The sequence below is a fragment of the Stegodyphus dumicola genome, chromosome 4, assembly GCF_044657685.1.
Source record: "Stegodyphus dumicola isolate Sdum_Otavi_A_Nest chromosome 4, ASM4465768v1".
Lineage (NCBI taxonomy): Eukaryota > Metazoa > Arthropoda > Arachnida > Araneae > Eresidae > Stegodyphus > Stegodyphus dumicola.
Window position 1 is genome coordinate 122,542,335 of NC_140771.1, and position 22,429 is coordinate 122,564,763.

At 32.4% G+C, this 22,429-nt stretch overlaps 1 protein-coding gene across 1 annotated transcript in view; it reads right to left on the reverse strand.

The window, feature by feature from the left end:
* LOC118199247 (guanylate cyclase 32E-like) overlaps nt 1-22,429 on the reverse strand; it is an 876,682-nt gene that overhangs the window by 227,555 nt on the left and 626,698 nt on the right. The window lies entirely within an intron of this gene.

The following is a 22,429-nucleotide window of genomic DNA, read 5'->3' on the forward strand; positions in this document are numbered from 1 at the left end:
TATTCAACATCGAGCGTATGAGTTCTCTGCATTTATATTGCTTAAATGTCATTGCCCTTATTCAACAAAAGTATGTATCTAAACCATGATGACTATAAGGCATACAGATAATCCTCTTCTTTCCACGTCATTACGTTCAGTTATTACATAAACATATAGTTATCACAACAATCAGGTATCACATAAGCATATAGAGAGGATGCTTTGAAGATTGAGAGACTAACGACATCTCGATTGCTCGCAAAAATTTTCCTTTAATTTTAAGAACTGAATAAAATAAGATAGGCCCTGAGATTACGACAGTTTTTGTCGCATGATAACTTTTAATAAAAACTTTTAAAACTGTCTTGAGTTTAAAGAAAATATCAACAAGAAAAATGACTACAAGCAACATATTAATTAAACAACAAATAAAGCAAGAAAGAGGGAGGAGTTTACTTTTCTCACAAAGTCAATATTATCCAAGATATTATTAATAGCAATTATGGGGTTCGTAAATAAGAAGTTCTATAGAGATCAACATATGCGAAGACTTCGAATGCACGTATCTAAAAATTACTATTGTAAAAATTAAATTAATAATTGTAGAATTGCTAAAATTTGGAATATTGAATATTGTATTGAATAATATTCAGTTTTTTACTACCCGAAATATGGATTTAAGTCTTCATCTGAAATGGCCTAAAGTTTATGAATTTTGGTAACTTTTTGTCGGTATATTTTGCATATCACGGAGCAGTTTGGGTTCAAAAAAATCTTCAGTAGGTTAATGACCAATCGCTGAAAATTTCTTTGCATCGAGAGCATGCAATAAAATGTTTACTCAAATAAATTAAAAATTTGTTTGTTTGTTTACTCAAATGTGTAATAAACTATAATTATCATAGTTTGAAGGCGCATTTTATTTTATTTATTTATGGAAATGGAACTGTAAGCCTTTCGGAAGATATTTCGCCCTTCGAATAATTCGACAATTTTGCATTTTTCAGTTTCACGATTTTGCTCGTAAAGCAAATAAAACAGCACTTTTATTGCTTTCCTTCGTTTTGTTTTACATTTTACACTCTTTTTGGAGTGCAGGCAGAAAACGCTTTGGCTATACCAATGCCGCTGGATCGTGTATGTGTGTTATCATACGTTTATTTGCAGGTGACTAAACAATGAATTTTTCACATTTAAAACAATGCACAAGCTTCTTCTGCGAACCTTTCGAACAGAAGAGTATATGAAGTATTTGCTTTTTATCCCTCGCCAAATTTTATACATATGCATGGGAGGTAATATTTTCGATCCAAATTTTTGATCCGATACTGAGTTTTCAGTGGTGGTGGTAGTGGTGTTACGAAAATATGGCTAAGCACACTAGGGCTATCTGCCTAAGGGGAGGGATGCCTTCGTGGAGGACTTTCTAAGGAAAACTGGCTCGTATGCACGGTACACATGGGAAAAACCACGAAAACGCCCATGCAGCCAGCCCGTTCGCGGGATTCGAACCTCGGACCGAACTACCAGTGTTCAGCGATTTTACCGCTAGGCTGCTGGTGGTCCGAGTTTTCAGTGAATGAGCACGAATGGAGGGTCCCCAAAAATATTTTTACTATTTTTACAATGATGTTATTCCGTCTGTGTTCGTCTGGGTGTATGTGTTTGACGGTTTTTTTCGCCCATGATAAAACGATGTCTATTTTCATTATTCAGTTTTCTGCTTTTATATAAACAGCAGATTAGTTATTGGGTAAAACTAGACAACCAGGCGTACCAGCAGCCGAGCGGTAAAGTCGCTGAACACTAGTTCGGTCCGAGGTTCGAATCCCTCGAACGGGCTGGCTGCATGGGCGTTTTCGTGGTTTTATCCCATGTGCAACGTGTGTACGAGCCAGTTTTGCTTAGAAAGTCCTCCACGAAGGCATCCCTCCCCTTAGGCAGATAACCCTCGAGGCTTTGCCATAATCACACACACACGCAAAACTAGACAACCTGGAAGTGGTACTTGATGCCCATAACATTTTTAATGGACATTCGCAAGTGGTACTTTACTTGAAGTCCAGCCAGGTTTCCAGCAATCAGTATAACATATTGTTGCATATATAAGACTTAAAATATTGTTACAGTTAAATAAGTGTTGTTTACTGATACCTAAATATCGTGAGGATATATATGTAGATCAAAATGAATTTAGATTTCTTGATACTATAAAAATAACACAGAAAAATTTAATTATGGTATTTATTTTAAAGTATATTTTAAATATATTATAAATACTCAGATTTCTTTAATTAAAAACCAATTAAATTATATGATATTCAATCGCCCTGTAAAATACAATTTTTAATAAAGGTGAAAACATTTTATTATTTTGGTATAAATTTAGAAAACCCAGTTTGTATACATGGAAATTATATTTAATAAAATATAATCCGAAATTTCGTATACGATAGCTTTCTATTTATTGGAAAAACAAATTAAATTTATTTACAAACCATCAACCGGAAGTCATACTTTACTACTACTTTGACACTTAGAAATTTAAGACGTGAAAATGGCTGGAAGTCATGTCCTGGCCACATCAGATTTATTAACTAAGATTTCCAGAAAACTAGAAGGAAGCTTTACGTTTTCTTTTGATCCGCAGCTATTTTTGGAGATTAAATACAATTGCATTATATAGCTTATAAATTTGATTGCTGTTGTACATCAAACAAAATTATAGCGGTATTAATAAATAAAGTAGATAAAAATACAGCTTTGATATAAATCTCATCTAGAAATAATTTGAAATATATGCGCTTGATAATGTGGGATGCAGAAATAAAATCCAGAAGATACAAAAGAATGCTTATTCAAAATGACTTTTCTACCTTCCCCAAATGATCTATCTTTTCAAAGTAAACAGATAAAATGTCCTTTAAAAGTCAGTTTTCATCTTCGTTGTCACGAAGAAGGTACTTGACATGTGAACGCGTCAGGAAAGGGGTGGTTCACTTTGTTACTTTTGTTTATCTAGCATTTGATGCTTTTTAAGCTTTTTTTCTCCCCTGAATTTCCTTAATTTTGTGAAATCTTTATACGCAAGTACTTTATGCAACATTGCCAAAATTATACTAATACCTTGACCGTAATAAAATTTTGCCAAATATTACAAATAAATTTTGACTGATCTTCAGTTTTTAAACCTACTTTCAGTTTTTTTAGTTTGATTTGCTTATTTCAACAAAAAAGTTTACTGAAATCGTGTGATTTCACTGTTGATTGAGAGTTTGCAAAAAGGTATAAATGAAAACACAGTTTATGATACCTTTTACAGGATTTATTTTAATGCAACTTTACAAAATTTAATATCACTTAGGCACTTTTTTAAAATGTTTTCTTGTCAAAAATTCCTGTGCTCCGGATATTTTTTTCAAGTTCAGTTATTTTCATTTTTATAGGTACTTATTTTTTATTTCAATGAACTCCAAAAGGATGGTTACAAAGAATGGTGAAATTCTTTAATCAAATATAATAATACCCATTAACAAATAATTAAAAAAAAGTATGGGATGGTAAAACCTAAAATCTCACCCAGAGCTCTATTTTGCTCCAATTATGTGCTGTTTACTGCTATTATTCTTCAACAGTGAAAAAACACCTAAAATTTGTTTGCATTGTCATTTAAATCTGCAAAGCGGATTTGTCGAAGAAGAAGATTTTCTAGCTTAAATTGCGGCGGAGAGCTCGCCCCTCTCAGAAATAAGCTAAAACCAGAGACTTAAAGCTCTAGGTGCGATTTAAATCATTGCACTTTCTTTTGGCCGAGTTTCTGGACAGTATTTCGGTATATAGCACAGTATATAGTTAGCACAGCGATACAATAGTTTTCACTGTGCTAACTGGTATTCCTGAAATCAAATCTCGAATCTATCGCTTAGTCTTTACAGATGTTTTCGAAATCCTTAATTTTTAATTTTAAATATAAATATTCATCGCAGAAAACCCGCTCGTGCCGTTCTTGTAGCTTTTTAATCAATATAAAGACGGTAGATTTTTCTTTTAAGATCATCGTTGGAGAATTTTATCTAGCAGCTGCGGCAAATAATTACTCGCGAGAAATAGTTTTGAAACGTTTTTATCTCTTGTGGGGTTTTACTTACTCTGGTAATATTAATTAGTCTAAAAACCCTAAAAGAAACGAGGCTAACTCTCACTATGTCTGAAGCAACTACAAAGTCGTATGGAGGTTTTAAATAACCTACTTCATTCATCTCACAGAATTTGAACATGAATGCACCCTTGCGTTAGTAATATCAGCAACAGCTCGTGGTGATGCAACTAAAGAAAAAGTCAAATTCAAGTTAAAAGTTGAACAGTAGTAAAACACTACGCAATTTAATATTACTCGTGTTCAATAATTCGACCGGAGTGTCAAAACCAATATATCGGCAGCGATTTATCGCAAAACTAAACAATTACAACTATCAGAGCTAGTAGGAAACTAACAGGTAACGTGCACGCGAAGCCAGAACACAGGCTCTGTTCTAAAACTCCGAACACCTCAATTTAAATAATAGATATCTCATTTCCATTCTGGTGAGGAAAACCAAAAGGAGAAGTTTAATAAAGACTGAAATTATAAAAACTATAATTTAAATAATAGGCCTACATGCTTATGACATGTTGTAACTTTACATTGATTCCCATTCCTTTTCCTACTTTCCGTTCTCTAGTAATTTTGCACTTGCATTGCTTTAGAAGTTTATGTGAATACACTTGCCCCTTCTTGCCTTTTTTCATCCTGAAAATGCTGCCAAAATATTAACAAAAATATTTTGTTACTTTTTGTCTTGTGTAACAATGCTGAAAAACAGAGGAAAATTAAATATCCTGAATGGTATATGGGATAAGAAATATCCCCCCCTTAAAAAATTAAATTGCTTTAAGTCATCGTTAATTCAACATTCCTGATGCGAAAAATATTTTATTTTTCCGATATTTTAAGATAATTATACTACCAGCTGCAAAAAAAATTGTAATAGTATACGGTAAGTTAAAATAAATAAAAACTGTCTCTTACAAATTTTTTGTGTTAAGATATTTTTTGCATTATTTTCAATAAGTATGTTTCAGGAATGCGGTTGCTAAAAGTAAAAAAAAAATAATGATAATAAAAACAAAATTAATGCACTTAAATAACACAACACGGCCGAATGAGAACTGACACAGAATTTACCACGAGACTAAAAATGAACTCAATAAAGGAAGGAAAATAAATAAAGTATTTAGTACTTACGCACTTCAGTACTTTATGTTTTCTTCTGAAGTTTCAAGCTCGTGTCAGAGTAAAAATGGCATTGTATTAGACGATCAGTTTTGTTTCACACAACATTTACTTGTGTATTTACCGTACAAAAGTCGATGATTTCCAGAATAAATTTAAGTTTTTGCTTCGCAAATAATGCTTATTTTCAAGATTAGCTTGAAGTAATCAGTGTGCATAAAGTTCTGTTTTCTGTAATACATTAATTCTTTTAAAACCAAAAGTTTCATAACATAGGAAAATTTAAATTAGCGGATTAAGACATGAGATTTGATTTTGTTTTCAAACTCGATGTATTATTTATTATAATTATGAGCGTTAAAAATCTTATTTCACCACTATGCTCCGTTTAACACTAGAATTGCTAAGGCGGGTCATATGTGCCCAAGATATGTTTTTTTGCTGACTCTACAGTTTGATTTCAAAATTAAGTTTTCAAATTTCTGGACTTTTCTTAAACATTCAGTATAATGACTTAATACGAATTTAGTTGAGTTCCAACGATTATTTTTTTAATTACATATCTGTATACCAAGAACTACTTACTATAGCTGGTCACAGCTGACCCGACCAAGATAATATTTTTCTTTTATTTCAACAAAGATTTCAACTGTACATTTTTCAGTTACAAAAGAATAGTATAAGAAAAGGTACTGCGCATGCTTTTTAAAATAGAATGAAAGTGGGAAGGGGGCGGGTCCACACAATAGCGTGCACGTGCTAGGCAGATGTGTGAACGTTTGTGATTGGAAGCTATTGTAGCTTTGTTTTCGAATATTGTAGAATATTCTTATCTCTCTTATATGCTAGAAACTAAGTAAAAATAATTTTTCCCTGTTGTAAACTGCGCGGAAGGAAAGAAAAATTAGTGGTATTCCAGTTTTGCACACGTTTAGGTATGACACCCAACAGGAGAGGTCTTCCGAAAGAAGAAATTTGAAATTGCTAAATGAACTTTCAGATAATGATTCTTGCGTCGAGAAAGCATCTGATGATTATGAAAATTTTGTTATAAATGACAAAGGAACTATTGGAATTATAATCCCATCTTCCGTATCCAGTTCAAGTGATAGCGAGCTGAATGAAAATATTCCAAGTAAATGCAGTTCAGGAGTTTATAAAACAACAGAAAATTGTTAAAGTATTAAGAAAAAAAAATAAAAACTAAAGCAGAGCAATCACCCCTTCAAAGTGATTTGGAAGAAAGGGAAAATGAAACTATATAGAAAATACGTCAGCAGTATTACATTTCTTTTGGTCGACAACCTATTCAAAAAAGTCTGAAAAATCCAGGACCTACACCATACTCCAAAAGGAATATTGCTGATAACGGTCCGATAACTTTCTGAAGACTTTTCATAAAGGATGAAATTTTGAATATCATAAAGAAATGTACGGAAGTGGCAGCAAGATCAAAATTGATAATGAAACTTGGAGCACTTTTGTTGATGAACTGAATTCCTTTATTGCAATATTATATGTTCGAGGAGATTTAGATGAAAAAGGGGTCCCCGTCACTAAGCCTTGGTCAAAGAGCTGGGGTCACAAATTTTCCCCTTCAAAAATGAGCCAGAACAGATTTGTAGAAATCATGCGATATACGCGTTTTGACTTAAAAATTTCAAGATCAGATAGAATGAAAGATGACAAATTTGCATTAATATCAGATGTTTAGAATATTTTCATAGAAAACTCTTTTAAATGTTACAAAACAGGAGAAAACATTACTATAAATGAGCAGCTTTTTCCGTCAAAGACACGCTGTAGACTTTTGTAATATATGCCACATAAACCAGATAAATTTTTCATCAAATTTTGCTTGGCTGGAGATATGATTTGAAAGTAAATAATCGACGCATTTTCATATTTAGGAAAAGATGATTCCGAATTAAATTATCTAAGTGTTGGCGAAAATGCTACTTTTCGGTTAGCAAAGCCTTACCTCAAGACAAGACGAAATAGGGTAAGTGATAATTTTTCTTAGATCTGTAAAACTTATAGAAAGCCTAAGAGAAAGCAGTTTGAACCATGTCGGAACAATCAATAGGGAGAAAATAGAAGTTCCAAATTTCTTGAAGAAAACGAAAAAAGTTATTATATTCAACGACCTTCATGACACACAATACCACCCTTCTTGCTTCCTACCAATGTAAAAGCACAAAAATGTACTTCTTAGTACACTGCATTCTTAATTAGAAATTACTCAAAATGAGAAGAAACCTCCTGAAATAATAAATTTCTACAATTCCACAAAATTTGGAGTCCACGTTGTAGATCAGATGGCAAGGAAATATTCCGTGAAATCTGCATTAAAGCGTTGGCGAATGCTTGTTTTTTTCCCCAATATTTTAGATCTAACGGTGATCAATGCAAGGTTAGTTTTGAAGGGACAACAGTTTCTAATCTGAGCAGAAGAGACTATATTCTAAAATTAGCGGAGGAGCTAAGAGAGAAATATATTGCAAATGAGTCAGAAGTTATCCGTCCACGGATTATCTCAGAAGTCTCCAACAAACGAAAACGTTGCCAGATAAAACAATCCAAAGGAAATAAAACTAATACTGTTTATGATAAATGTTCTAAATTTGTGTGTGGTTTATGTACAGCAAAAATAGAAACAAAGACTATAATTCTGTGTCCAGAGAGATTCGTATAATGTAAGTGTCATGCATATTTAATTTTTACTGTGATGTAATTACTTATTAATCTATAGGAACATTATGAAATTCAAATGCAAATTATTTTTAAAAAAAATATTTTATTTCATTTTATATGAGCTGCCAAAATCTCAAAGTATCAATTTCAATTCTGAAATTAAAAATTTTAATTTTCTGTGATGGTACTAGTAACTAAATCTCATATTATGTAACGTTCTAGAAGCTAAATTGTATAAATCATTAATTAAAATCATGAAACACTTTATTTTCTGTATGTATCTCCCATACAAATTAAAAATAACATCACTGAAGTCCATGGGTCAGCTATAACCCACCCCGGTAATTCTAGGTGTACAAGAAATGCAGTAGTTCCAGAATCATTGTTTGGTGCTACGTGCACTATATCACTAGTTCGATAACACAGTTTATTATTTCACAGATAAGTGGTGTATACAATATTTATTTTCTATACACACTATCGCCTTAAGGTATAAGGTATTTTAACAGCCTTCTTAGCATGCCTTCGTGGTGTAGTAGTCAGCATGCTCGGCCCGTATTCGAGAGATTCGAGACCTGGCGAAGACATTGCACACATTTTGCATGTCTCCTGATTCTAAATAACCTAATGTATCTACAGTGGTGCCCGATTTAAAAAAAGGTGGTGGATAATGATTCTCCACCACCAGGATTTGGCGATTGTGACCTCTAATCCCCAGTCGCTCTTTAAAAGGGGGAATAAATAAGGTATTTCTCTCGCCTTCTTAGAATGCGTTCGTGCTTGTTAGCATTCACTCGACGCGTATTCGAGAGGTCCGAGGTTCGAGTCCCAGCGAAGGCATTGCACATTTTTCATGTCTCCTGCTTCGAAATAACGTAATGACTCTAGGTACTCAAAGGTACTGAATATGCATGCATCAAGACAAATTAAAATAAAATTATCTAGATGCCTGCGACAGCAGAATGATCCCAAATCCAAGTCACTTGCGAGCGCAGTACTCAACAAGGATATAAATCAAGATTAAGAAAGATAAAAAGAGGATAAAGCTCTTTGAAATTAGTTACATTAATGTTGGTGTTTTACGTTTGCGACTTTTAATCTTTTTTTTACTTGAATGCTTTCATTATTTGCGGAAATTTTATGCTAAACAGAAATATATCATTTAAACAAAGCTAAACTTTCTAAGAATGTCTTACGGCTTTTTTTATTTACCTCATTATAAAATAAAAACTAGTTCAGTAATTCCTGCATCAAGATAAACCGTGTGTGTTTTTGTGTTATTTAGTGCATAAAAACGTTCTGAGCGGAGTATTCAAACTGCTATGCATAGCTTAAGAACTACAAAAAAGAAAATATGTAAATAAATCAGGATCGTCTTCAGTATTTTCTTGTGTTCTGATTCAGCAACACAATAATGAAACAAAATGTTTTGCTTCCGGCCCCTTTGAAAACAACATGGAAAAACTTCCATTAAATCGATATATTCCAACAAATTAGTCCTTCAGAAATCTAACATGCTCTCTAATGATTTCCGTTCGAATCAGTAATACTTTCAAACATTTCCTTCTTATTCCTTAAAGCCATTTTTTCTAATGCTTTTAATTATCGGCTAAAGGTTTTGCGAAAACAAACCAGAAGAAACAAAAGTTTAATTTACTTTTGTACAGCTTTCGCAAGATAAAACAGGCTTATATGAAAAAGAACACAATATAAATACGTAACTGGGTGAGTGCGTGTGGATATTTTGTTTCTATGACATATGAAGGGGAGGGAGAACATTTAATTACTGATTATGGGCTACAAACTTATAAGTATTTAGTAAAATACGATTGCTGTCTCATTAAACCCAGTTCTGGCATTGGAAATTTTGCCTTTTGGTTTCTGTATAGAATAAAATTAAATACGTACGTATCTCATATTGCACGGTTCCATGTTCGCATGAGCTAACTATAATAACAGTCTTGGAGTAAAAAAATTAATTGATTCAGAAATTTAGTTTTTAAACAAAAATTTTTAAATGTAAAATTAAATTTGAAATAGAAGGGATTTTCCTCTGATAGAGTAGATGGATGATATTTTGCATAACTCTAGGCATACAATTGGTTCATTTATCATAATATAATTTGGGATACAACAGGCAATGGATAAATCTATTCCGATTGTACGATACCAGATATTTTACAAATAAAGTTTGCTAATATAAAAACTTTTATGTTGATAAAAGAAAAACATAACGAGGTTTGTTTAGCAGTTTTGATATTTATGTAATAAAATACCCAGCACTTTCCTTACCTCAGCATAGAACCTCAAAATCAAAGGAGTATTTTTATGCCTAATCTGCTTTAACCAAAGTCAACATTTAATCAACGATTTTTATTAGATACAAGGCAATAATTACTATATATTCATCATAGAACTTATTTCATACCATTCTTCTTGTTTGTACTCATCAAAAATACAATTGAAAATACAATTTCACTTCTTTGTACGAAGTAAATGAAATATGGAAAAAATTATGGTTATGAGACTTCAAAAGAAATAACTGTTTTAACAGTGTCCGGATCTATTTTGTCTATTTCTTTGCATGATATCTATGCGTACGATTTGAATAAAGGACTCATTTTTAATAAAGGACTCCAAATGGACTTTTTCGTGACATTTGTACGTTAGAATGGAGTGAAAAAGGCAAAAAATACTTTTTTAAAACTTTTATTATTTCCTGACCCAACAAATGTTTCTGCTCTATGAAAAAAAAAAAAAAAAAAAAAAAAAAAAAAAAAAAAAAAAAACAGTAAACTGCAGTTCAATCGCTTGTTATCTCCACGATACACATGAGGTAAATAAAAAATCACGGTTGATGTTAATGAAACCATCAAAATAATTTTTACAACATTTGTGGTAAAACAATGCCATTAAAAAATTTCATCTTAATCACTCGTCATCTTCAAGTTCCACAAGAGAACCGAAGAAATTCATCTCGGTGTACAACTTCGTAATTTCGTTCGGGCACTTGATGATTCTACTGCGTATAAATCCACCGCTGGCTTCTGCATATTTTCCTAATGACGCTTCTGTCACCAGTCTCACATTCTCTGTACTACATGAGAATGGCAACGGAGCTTTTAACTAAGAACCGCTTCTAATCAATCTTAGGTTTACGTCGCTGAGGTTCAAGGGTGCCGGTGGTTTCAAGGGATTGTTTCAGTGAATCTTCTCAAAATACTCTCAAGCTTTGAAATTCAATTTAGGAAATACACTGTCGTATTTTACCTTTCCAGTCAGTTTTTTCTTGCTTTCAGTATTCTTCTCGGGCCATGTTCACAAATATGTGCTCGTTCGTCTTCCAGCATCGGCAACAGGATATTTTTAGATGAAGCAAAATAACAGTTTCTCTGAATAACTTCGTGAAAGATTGCCTTAAAATTTTCTTGCAAGAATTAACGTTTCCTGAATATTCCGTGAAAATGACGTGCTCCGTGTGTTGCTTTTGGGATTTTCCTTATTTCAAACCAGGATGGCACATTAACTTTTATTACATATTCGGCTAGTAGCTGCAAGCCGTCTGTTGGTTCGGCGCTTGATACAAAAAAGCAAAGAATTCTATTGAGCCATCTTGAGTGGGCCATCTTCCCAGGACTCCTGTTTGCTAGGTCTGAAGAGCACTTCCCTGAGGATACTCCCTTAGAAATATAAAGGAGGAATTTTTTTATCAGCACTGATGTCTTTCTTGTCAATTTTGGATAGATCAACTGGAATAGGAACATAATATGTCACAGGAAGAGTTTAACATGCTTTCAGGGATTTACCTATTATTCTATTATTCCAGAAAACTTTTGTGACCCAGGTGTATTTACATCAATCTTCTGGAAAAGATGACGAACAGGCACTTCATTGGTGTGCAACAAGCATACAAATCAATGCAGTTTATGACCAACAATGATTTCAAGACGTCTGATTAAGCCCTTTTTCCCTCCAGTGCTGACGCTCCATCACACCTAACAGCAACAAAATCGAGAAGTTTGCTCTCTTTCTGTGTAACAATGTTGATGATGCTTTCTGTAATATCTGCACTGGAACCAGAATCCGTAATTATATATCCTGTATAAGGAGAGCGAGGTTCTCACAAGAGAACAAAATGCTCTTGCTCAGCTGTAGTCCAGTATAATTTACCCTCTTTTCAAACATTATAGTTTGGTCCTTCTTGCCATCAAAGTAGATGACATAAAAAGACTGTATTATTGGTATAACTGGGTCTAGCCATTGACTGAAGCTAGGACTGTACCTTATGACGTTCTGTCTGCAACTTAACTCTTTAAATAACTTTAGCTGGCGTAGCTTTAGAAACAATTCCCAGATCCTGGAGTACAGAGGATGCAATGACAACAGCTGACCTACTGTGAGAACACAGAATTCTCACGGTGAACAGTATATCATCATCGATACTTGAATCGTTATCGCGCGTTGCCACGAGCGACGCATGTGATAAAAACTGCAAGGACTAGTTTGTCTTTCTGTTCTTCTGCCTGACGGCGTGTTAACGAGTATGTGGGCCTTCGTTCTCTGTAAAATATCATGGAATAGAGCTGATATTCCTTTGCATAAGATGGAAGAGAAACATGTTCTTGTACGAAGAAAGCTGCATAAATGAACTATAAGAAATAAGGTAAACTTTACTGGTTATGCTGCGAGGTAAAATTGTTCCTATGCTGTGATTCAACGTGTATAATACTGATAACTGGATTTTTCGAAGTGACGACCATGTGCGCCAAATTCAAGCATTTGTATAAAAAACTTTCTCTCTTCTCTCGCGAATACGTGCACCGCCTATTAATTAAGCCTTTTGCAAGATGCTGATAAGTAGTGTGTCATCGATGCTTTAGGATTAGGAATTACACTATACAGTAAGAAATGAGCGCTGTGAGAGTCCCGTAGGACTAACAAGTAGACATGCTGAAAATCCTTCATGAATGTTGTTTTTTTTGTAACCTATATAATCTAGGCTAATCAAGAAAAGTTTGTTTTGTGATTTAATAAATGTATATTTAAAAGACAGCTACCGACTCATGCATGCCTTATTGAGTAAGTCATTTTATTCTTATTATTAAAGATCATGCAATGTACTAACCACTAAATATTAGTTTAACTATTTACGCGGAATTAATTTGTATTTGATACTCTTAGTATCGTTACATTTAGGCAGTCACACCAACAACACCACATTAATGGTGGCGTGACAAAAAACAAAAAAAAAAAAAAAAAAAAGAATTTGAGTTTTAACTTTTGGTCCTGTTAAAGAGGTCTTGTTTGATTTCAGGTAGAGAACCATTTTATGCATATGCCTACTAATATAGCTACACATGTGATTCCAGTACGAATATTATTGATGATTGCTTAAATGTCTTGAATTTTGTGATTATGTCTGATATCAAATAAGTGAATATTATTGACGATTGGATAAAATTTAAAATTTTCTGATTATCTGATATGAATCATTAAGAAAGATTATGTTGAAAATTGCATATGTATGAAAAAATAGAATTCCATATGACTATGTTTACTGCTAATGTGAAATAATTTAATGATGAAAAATAGATATGTGAAAATGGTAATATCAGTTCAAAATTGGTCAGTATTTAAGAAAGTATTCCTGAATGTATATCATATTGTGTGAAAATGAGTATGTAATAAATTGTATCCATGCAGGTGAAAAATTTCGATAAAAGTTACAATAGTGTATTTATGAATGTACTATGTATTAGGAGTAATGATAATAGTAATTTATAGTGGAACTAAAGGATAGTAAATTAATTTAGAATGGCTAAGAAAAATAATATAATGAACATGAGTCCGGCTACTGCTCTGCCTACTTTTTCAGAGGAGCATGACGAAAATATAACATTTTTTCTAGATCAGTTATGTCTGGCAAGTTTAGAGAACTGGAATGAGCACAGAAAAAGTTTGGCGTTAAAAATTCAATTGAGGGGTAAAGCATTAAAATTTGTAATGGATAATGAATCATGTAAAGATATGTCATTTGATGATTTAAAAGTATTACTAAGTAACAAATTTGAAAACTCTCAGTCATTTGACACGATTCAAAATAACTTTTCCTCAATTAGACAGACCCCCAAATCAGTCAGTCGAGGACTTAGCTGATAAAGTGAATGCTTATGCTACAAAATATTTTGGGTGCTATCCTAGTTCAAGTGAAGAGGTACATAACCTCACTCAAAAGGCAATGCTTTCAAAATTCATAGAAGCTCTCAGACTAGATTTAAGACTGGAGGTTAAAAAACTAGGACCTGTTGATTTTGCTAGTGCTGTTAAACAGACAAATATCATAGAAAAAGCATTGGAGGATTCTGGTGATAGCTCACAGACACATGATCTTTGACCTGAAATAAATACATTAATTGTGCAACAAATGCAAAATAATAGAGCCATTGAGGATTTGTCAAAAACCTTTAATGAAATTTTACCTAATGGTAATGTAAACAATGTAACTAGACTAGAAAATAATGTTACACAAGGTCGTAATAATAGAGAGTCTTGTCACATTTGCCAACAGAATCATTGGACTACAGAGTGTCCTTATTTTCCTTCAAACAATAATTTTCAATATTATAGACAGGCTAGAAACAACCACAGGGCAAATTTCTATAGGGGTAACTTTATTAATAGAAGGAATAGATATAATAGTCAGTATGCTTTCACTCGAGGTAATAGACTACAGAACAGTAGTAGAAATAGGCCACAATACAGAAGATACAATACTCGTAGGAATAATTTAAACTAGTGAAGGGTACTTGCAGATCTCCCAGATACACAAAGTATTACTCAAGTGCCCATAAAAGAATTTGGGTGAAACAAGACAAAATTAAGAAAATAAGGAACTCAAATAGGCCAAATACACATGAAAGGTTCCGGAACAAAATTAAAGAAAGTAGTGAACAAAAATTGTTAGCTTCTTGCCAGACTAATAGTATCACAGAATTACCAATAATAGAAATCAAATTTCGCGACTTTTTTGTAGAAGCATTGCTCGATACAGGTGCAAATTTAAGCTTGATACAGCCATACACCTTGCAGGTAATAAAAAATTATACAAAGATTTATTACTTAAGCAGATCTGCAAGAATACATACGCTAAATAATGCTACTATCCCATATTTATCTGCTGTAAACTTAAAATTTCGTTTAGGAAATAAATGGCTTGCCAACCAATTTTTTGTTACACAACATAATTGGAACACAAATTATCAAATGATTTTAGGGTATGATTTCATTCAAAAAAATAAGATACTTATAGATGCAAATAAAAGTCAGTTAATCATTGATAACACATATTTTGATCTCCTAGACAAAAGAAAAAATTGTACTAACATTAATGCAAAAAAGGTAAACAAGCGTAGTAGACCAGACGAGTCGGGTATTGTAAGAGTAGTATTAAATACCAGAATTTCGCCAAATACAGCAGAGATAGTAAAGTTAAGCATTCCAATTAATATGCAGAAAGAGGGCAAGATAGGTATGACGGACTCAATTCATGAGATAAGTGACAGGCAATACCATAATTCAATAATTCACCATAATTGAAAACAATTCCAATTCCACAATTATTTTACGAAAGGGTGAAAAGATTGGTAAGGTATATAAAGTAGAAGAAAAACAATTTGAAAAACCTTGAGAGCTACAAAATGTGCAGATTAAACATATAACCTTAAAAGAAATTTAAAAATTAAGAAAGGAGGAATGAAACCCAGATGATTTAAGTCATTTAGAAGCAGAACAAAAAAATAAGATTATTGAAATGCTGAAAAATTCAGCTGCGTTTTCAAAATCTTACACCGCTCTGGGTGAGACTGATGCTGTCGTGCCACAATTTAATTTGTTACATAACTTTCCAGTTCAAACTAGACCATACACTGTTCCTCACATTGCTAAAACATATGCCCAAGAGGATATAGCCAAATTGTTAGAAGCGGGTATTATAGAGCCATCGACATCGAGTTACAGTTTTCCAGTAATTTTTGTCAAAAAGAAATCACCACCTAATACTGATCCTAGTAAATTAAAATTTAGAACGTCAGTAGATTATAGATTGCTAAATTGCTTAACTGAATCATATCAAATATGTCTCCCTAAGATTTCAGATATTTTGCATAATATAGCAGGTAAAAGTTATTATTGTGTGCTAGATCTTAAGTCAGCATTTTTTCAAATAAAATTAGATCAGAAGGATAAAGAAAAATTAGCCTTTTGCACGGAACTTGGCAATTTTCAACCAACTCGGTTACCTTTTGGTGCAAAAATTCATCTGCTTATTTCCATACTCTGATATCAAAATGTTTAGGTGAATTGCATGGTCAAAATTTACAATATTTTCTAGATGACATAATTGTTGCAGCTAACAGTATTGTTACGAATTTGGTATTTAAAAAGTTAATGTTAGTTCAATTATAAATTAAATGGTTTTATTTCTCGCGCAGTGCAGCGCGTGACGAATATTAAAAGAAAGCTAAGCCGGAAAATTGAAAATACAAGAGCGCGTGCATTAAATAAATAAATATCTCTTTTTCATTTCGAGAAAGTACTGGAAAATTCTAGCGCGTGATTTTAAAATCTTATAAAAGGAGGAAAACATCTCAGTTTGTAGTAGTTGTTGCTTAGTTTGTTGTTGTTTAGAAAAACTGCTCTTGTTGATTGTAGCGAATTCACGGATTAGCGTTCTTTAGCTGTTTTGAATTACGTTCTATTGGACATTTGAGTAGTTAAAAGATAACTACTGTGAGATATTGTAATACTGCATGATAATTTGAGAAAATTTAAGCATTTTTGTTGTGATAATAATAAATTCTTGTTCATTTTTCATCGGACTTGTGCATTCATTTCATAACGAACCCGTACGCACGCAACAGTATAAATGAACTAGTAATTATTATACAAAATGTGTTTGACAAGTTAAAAAAAAAATTAATTTAACGTTAGACCCAGCCAAATTGCAGTTATGTAAACAAGATATTACGTATTTAGGTTTTTCTGTTAATAAGAATGGTTTTGCTCCTTCAGAGGAGAATATTCAGAAAGTAGCCAAATTTACTAGGCCAAGAAATGTGAAAGACGTTCAAACATTCATAGGCATGGTAAATTATTTTAGACACTTAATTTTTAATTATGCAGAAATTGTCAAGCCAATAGTAAATTTAACAAGAAGGAATATACCATTCCTCTGGAACGAGAGATGCCAAAATGCGTTAGATAAAATACAAGAATTAATTTTAGAAAAAAACCCAATAAAAAACATAAAAAATGATAAACCTTTGTATTTAGTAACCGATGCTTCTAGATCAGCCATTTGTGGCATATTAATGCAAACAAAATGATGATAAGTTTTTCTCAGTACAATTTTACTCAAAGATTTTAACACCTGCTGAGGCTAGATATCCTTCAATTAGGAGAGAACTTTATGCAATCTTCAGATCAGTAAAACAATTTCACGAACATCTGTATGAAAAAAATTTATAGTATTAACGGATGCTAAACCTCTGACTTTCCATATTAATCTTGGCAAACAACCAGATATTGTAGCACGCTGGTTGTTGTATCTACAGGAATTTCAATATACGATGGATCATATCCCTGGTTTAAAAAACCCAGCAGATTACTTGTCAAGAGTTTCAGAGGATGTAGTGGTAAACAATGTAAATATATTTAGGACCAATGATAATTTGTCTATTCAAAACATAATTATTAAACAGCAAAGTGATCCATACATAAAATCAATTATAAAAAATACAGGATAACCACAAAGAAAGTGTAGAACAATATTTTATTGATAGTCATACAGATGTAGTAATGATAAAATTAAAACCTGTAAATCATAAAATCCATCATCCATCATAAAATGTTTAAATGATTATTTTGCCAGATTTGGCATTCCAAAAATTTTGTTATCAGACAACGGTTCCTATTTTCGTTCCACAGAATTTAATAAATTTTTAAAATCGCTTATAATAGAACACAGAAAAAATTCAATTTATTATCCACAGTCCAATGGGTCGATTGAAAGAGTACACAGGGTGATGAAGGAATCAATTGCAGCAATATCAAACAAAATATTTAAATGGCCACAAAAATACTGATGTTTAAATTGTATTATAATAACGCTAAACATTCTGTAACTTAATTTTCACCAGCAGAACTATTTTTTGGTAGAACATTAAATACTCCCATAGATAGCAATGATCCTCTTAAATTAGCAGATTTCCAAGAGTATTCTAAAAGACTAAAGGAACAATTGAGTAGAGATAAGCAACAAGTAAAATAAAATGAGGATGAATACTTTAATTGTGCAAAAACATATTTGAAAGGGAGAACAATTCCAGAATTGAAACCAGGGGATAAAGTTTTATGCAGGAATTTACCGATAGAAGGATGTTACATCCAATATACAAGGGACGATATGAGATCATTAAAAAGTTACGAAATGATAATTATATAATACAATTAGATAATAAAACCACTAAAGTTCACGTAAGCAAATTGTTTTTCAACAATAGATTCAACACAAAATGAGGATTAGGAGCGTAACACAATTGTAAATTGTAGATCAGCAAATAAAAAAAAAGTGTAAAGAAGTTGTGGTTATGATAAGAATGTAGCATGTGTACAAACTAGACAATAAATGATGATCATGTGTGGTATGGGTCAATTTAGTGTAATAAAGCGCTTATTGCACGATTTTGGTAGAGTTGGCTGGTCCATATACCAGAAGAATTGAATTGTATTATGCGGGGTCTCATTGATTACTAGGTAGCAGATTAAAAAAAGAAAAAAAAAGATAGTGTCGTTCAAATCTCCTTGTCTTACTGCTGAATCAAATTGAAGGTATGCAATTTAGTAGTGGATCTAATACAAATGTCGCTTGTAACAATGTCATGACATATTGGTATGTGAAATGAATATGATCAAATGATAAAAGTAGCTAAGTAATGAAATAGTGTTTGTGATTCTAAAATGTAAAGAATAAGATAAGGTAAACAAAGGTAAACAATGGTTAAGAGGAGTAACATCAAATTGATAATGCAATATCATTAGTAGGTGATAAATTGAATTTTATCACATGCGAGTTATAAATTATATATTACAAAATTTCTTTTACGGAATTACATCTGTAGTGATATTTTAGGTAAGTGTAAACAGTAAAATAGTACGTAAAAGAATAATATTAATTTAGGAATGTAAAAATTGTGTATCACAAAATGTTTAAAGTGCTGTGTTTTCTCAAGTAATGTGAAATATGTGAATAATGCAACCGAAGTGCATAGAGTGAAGTTATTTTCAAGGAATATGAAATGTGGAGGTAGTGCTCAGATGTGTTCAGTTTTGGAAAGTGATGTCATGTGTGCAGTGAACGGACTTTTTTTTTTTTCCTTCGGCCGAAGGGAATGTGAGAACACAGAATTCTCACGGTGAACAGTATATCATCATCGATACTTGAATCGTTATCGCGCGCTGCCACGTGCGTCGCATGGAATAAAAACTGGAAGGACTAGTTTGTCTTTTTCTTCTTCTGCCTGACGTCGTGTTAACGAGTGTGTGGGCCTTCGTTCTCTGTAAAATATCATGGAATAGAGCTGATATTCCTTTGCATAAGATGGAAGAGAAACATGTTCTTGCACGAAGAAAGCTGCATAAATGAACTATAAGAAATCAGGTAAACTTTACTGGTTATGCTGCGAGGTAAAATTGTTCCTATGCTGTGATTCAACGTGTATAATACTGATAACTGGATTTTTCGAAGTGACGACCATGTGCGCCAAATTCAAGCATTTGTATAAAAAACTTTCTCTCTTCTCTCGCGAATAAGTGCAACGCCTATTAATTAAGCCTTTTGCAAGATGCTGATAAGTAGTGTGTCATCGATGCTTTAGGATTAGGAATTACACTATACAGTAAGAAATGAGCGCTGTGAGAGTCCCGTAGGACTAACAAGTAGACATGCTGAAAATCCTTCATGAATGTTTTTTTTTTTGTAACCTATATAATCTAGGCTAATCAAGAAAAGTTTGTTTTGTGATTTAATAAATGTATATTTAAAAGACAGCTACCGACTCATGCATGCCTTATTGAGTAAGTCATTTTATTCTTATTATTAAAGATCATGCAATGTACTAACCACTAAATATTAGTTTAACTATTTATGCAGAATTAATTCGTATTTGATACTCTTAGTATCGTTACATTTAGGCAGTCACACCAACAACACCACAACTACCCGATACTCCCGCTCAATGACAAGCAACAGCTAAATTTGGCAGATGTATTGTCATTTCGCCTGTCTTTTGGAGGTTGAAAAAATTTGTGAATTAGTTTCTTTTAGACGTGTGGCTTCTTGACTACCATAATCGTCGTCATCATGTTCAGAAATGTCTTCTGATTCAGACCCTAGGACGGTATTCGCTTCTAAGTCTCCAATTGTCATAGACAAACATGCATTGCTTTTATATGCCTTTGCTTTATCCTGATTCTCCCTTCTTTGATGTCTTTCTCCTATACGTTGCAATTTTCGGCTTTCAGAAAAGTCGATCGATAGTAATATTTCTTTCCTGCTGTTGGTGTGTAAGAAATTTTGCTCTATGCTTAGAATATTTTAGGAGCATTTACATTGTTTGCAATTCAAACATTTCCATGCAGAAATATCAAAAAAAGTACTTTTTGTATGATAGGAGAAATCTTTTTAAATTTTATGAGCGCCCTTCCGAGATTTTGGTATTCATTTTATATTTTTGTACTTTATATTTTATTTTTTTTTTAAGTCGAATAATTTCTTGTTGACTTACCTGAGATATGGAGATTTTCTTCCAAATTCTTGAAAGATCTGAAAAAACATTTTCGGTAATGTCCTTGTCTGGTGTGTTTTTATTGTTTCCTTTCCACAATAACCCATTGATGACCCAAAGGAAATGCTTCATAACATCAACATACCTTGGTAAAACTGTCTCTTTAAGTTGTACTGAGTTCCAAAGACATTACAAAAAGATGTATTTATAGTTGACATCATCTTAATCCAACATAAACAACTGACGGATAAAGCAGGATTGTCAAAACACACCGAACAACCAATTAATTAACAATAAAAAGTATTGAAAGATCTGGAAGTTACCTGATTGCTTACCCCAAGCTAGAATAAATAGTCCGATTAGAACCATTTCTGCAATTTAGTATCATATTTTGGCATTAAATTCGATATTTTGGTTTAGGAAGCAATTTTTCGTGCTAATAATGGCGTTTTTGACAAAGCAATTCATGAAAAGAAGCATAAAACTGCAAAAAAGGCAATACAGATATTCACTTGATGTGTGGAGCCTCAGAATAGAATATTAATATTTTGCGCCGACATTTAAACACAATTTGCTCTAGTCTATTTGGAGCCATATAATGACTCCGGCAATACGAACTTAAAAAAAAAAAAGTTTTTTACCTCGACTCTAGTGTATGTACACTAGGAAAAAAAAAAAAAAAAAAAAAAAAAAATTTTACCTCGACTCTAGTGTATGTACACTAGAAGAAAAAAAAAGTTTTTTACCTCGACTCTAGTGTATGTACACTAGAAAAAAAAAAAAAAAAAAAAAAAAGGGGAGGGACAGTTATATATCTCTCGTTCTACTGGGCCAATTGGCAAAATTCAAATTGCGTTTTTCATGTCTCGACAGCGCGACTTAGGATATATATTAGATTTATATATATTATTGTTCTAACATAGATATTTTGACATAAAACGGACATTTTCTGAAATTATCGCTCAAAAAAAAAGATGCCAAATTTCAAAACGCGCCAATATATAAATTCACGTATACCATCGGAAATTTTGAATAAAAAACTGTGATTTTTTGCAGGTATGCTTAGAAATACGTCTACTTTAAGATGATGATGGTAAAAATTTATAGATTATATTTTTTTGAAAAATTTATAAAAATTATTTAGAAATACAAATTTTAAAAATAAATCATAAAAAATGGGTGAATTTTATTTGGAATGAACCTGAATTTCGAAATGTGAAAGGAAGAATAAAATACGTTTAATAAAAAAAAAGATATTAATAAATATATACCAAACTCAATTAACATTGAGGAGCTAAAATTTTGAGAGCTAATTTTTTAAAAAACTGCTCTTGCGATCTGATTTTGTGTCAAAATACCTACATTAGAACAATGCTGTATGTAAAGCTAATACATATCCTAAGTCGGGCTTACGAGGAATTTCGTCAATCGGCCCAGTAGAACGAGAGATATAGAACTGTCGCAATTCTTTTTTTTTTTTTTTTTTCAGTATACGTGTCTCGCATAATTAATATATATACAGTAAAAAAGGGAGGTGCATAACTAGATGATACAGCTGTCCCATAAGCAAAATTTCAATGTTATATATATATATATGTATGTGTGCGTGTGTGTGTGTGACTGCGTGCATAATGTATAT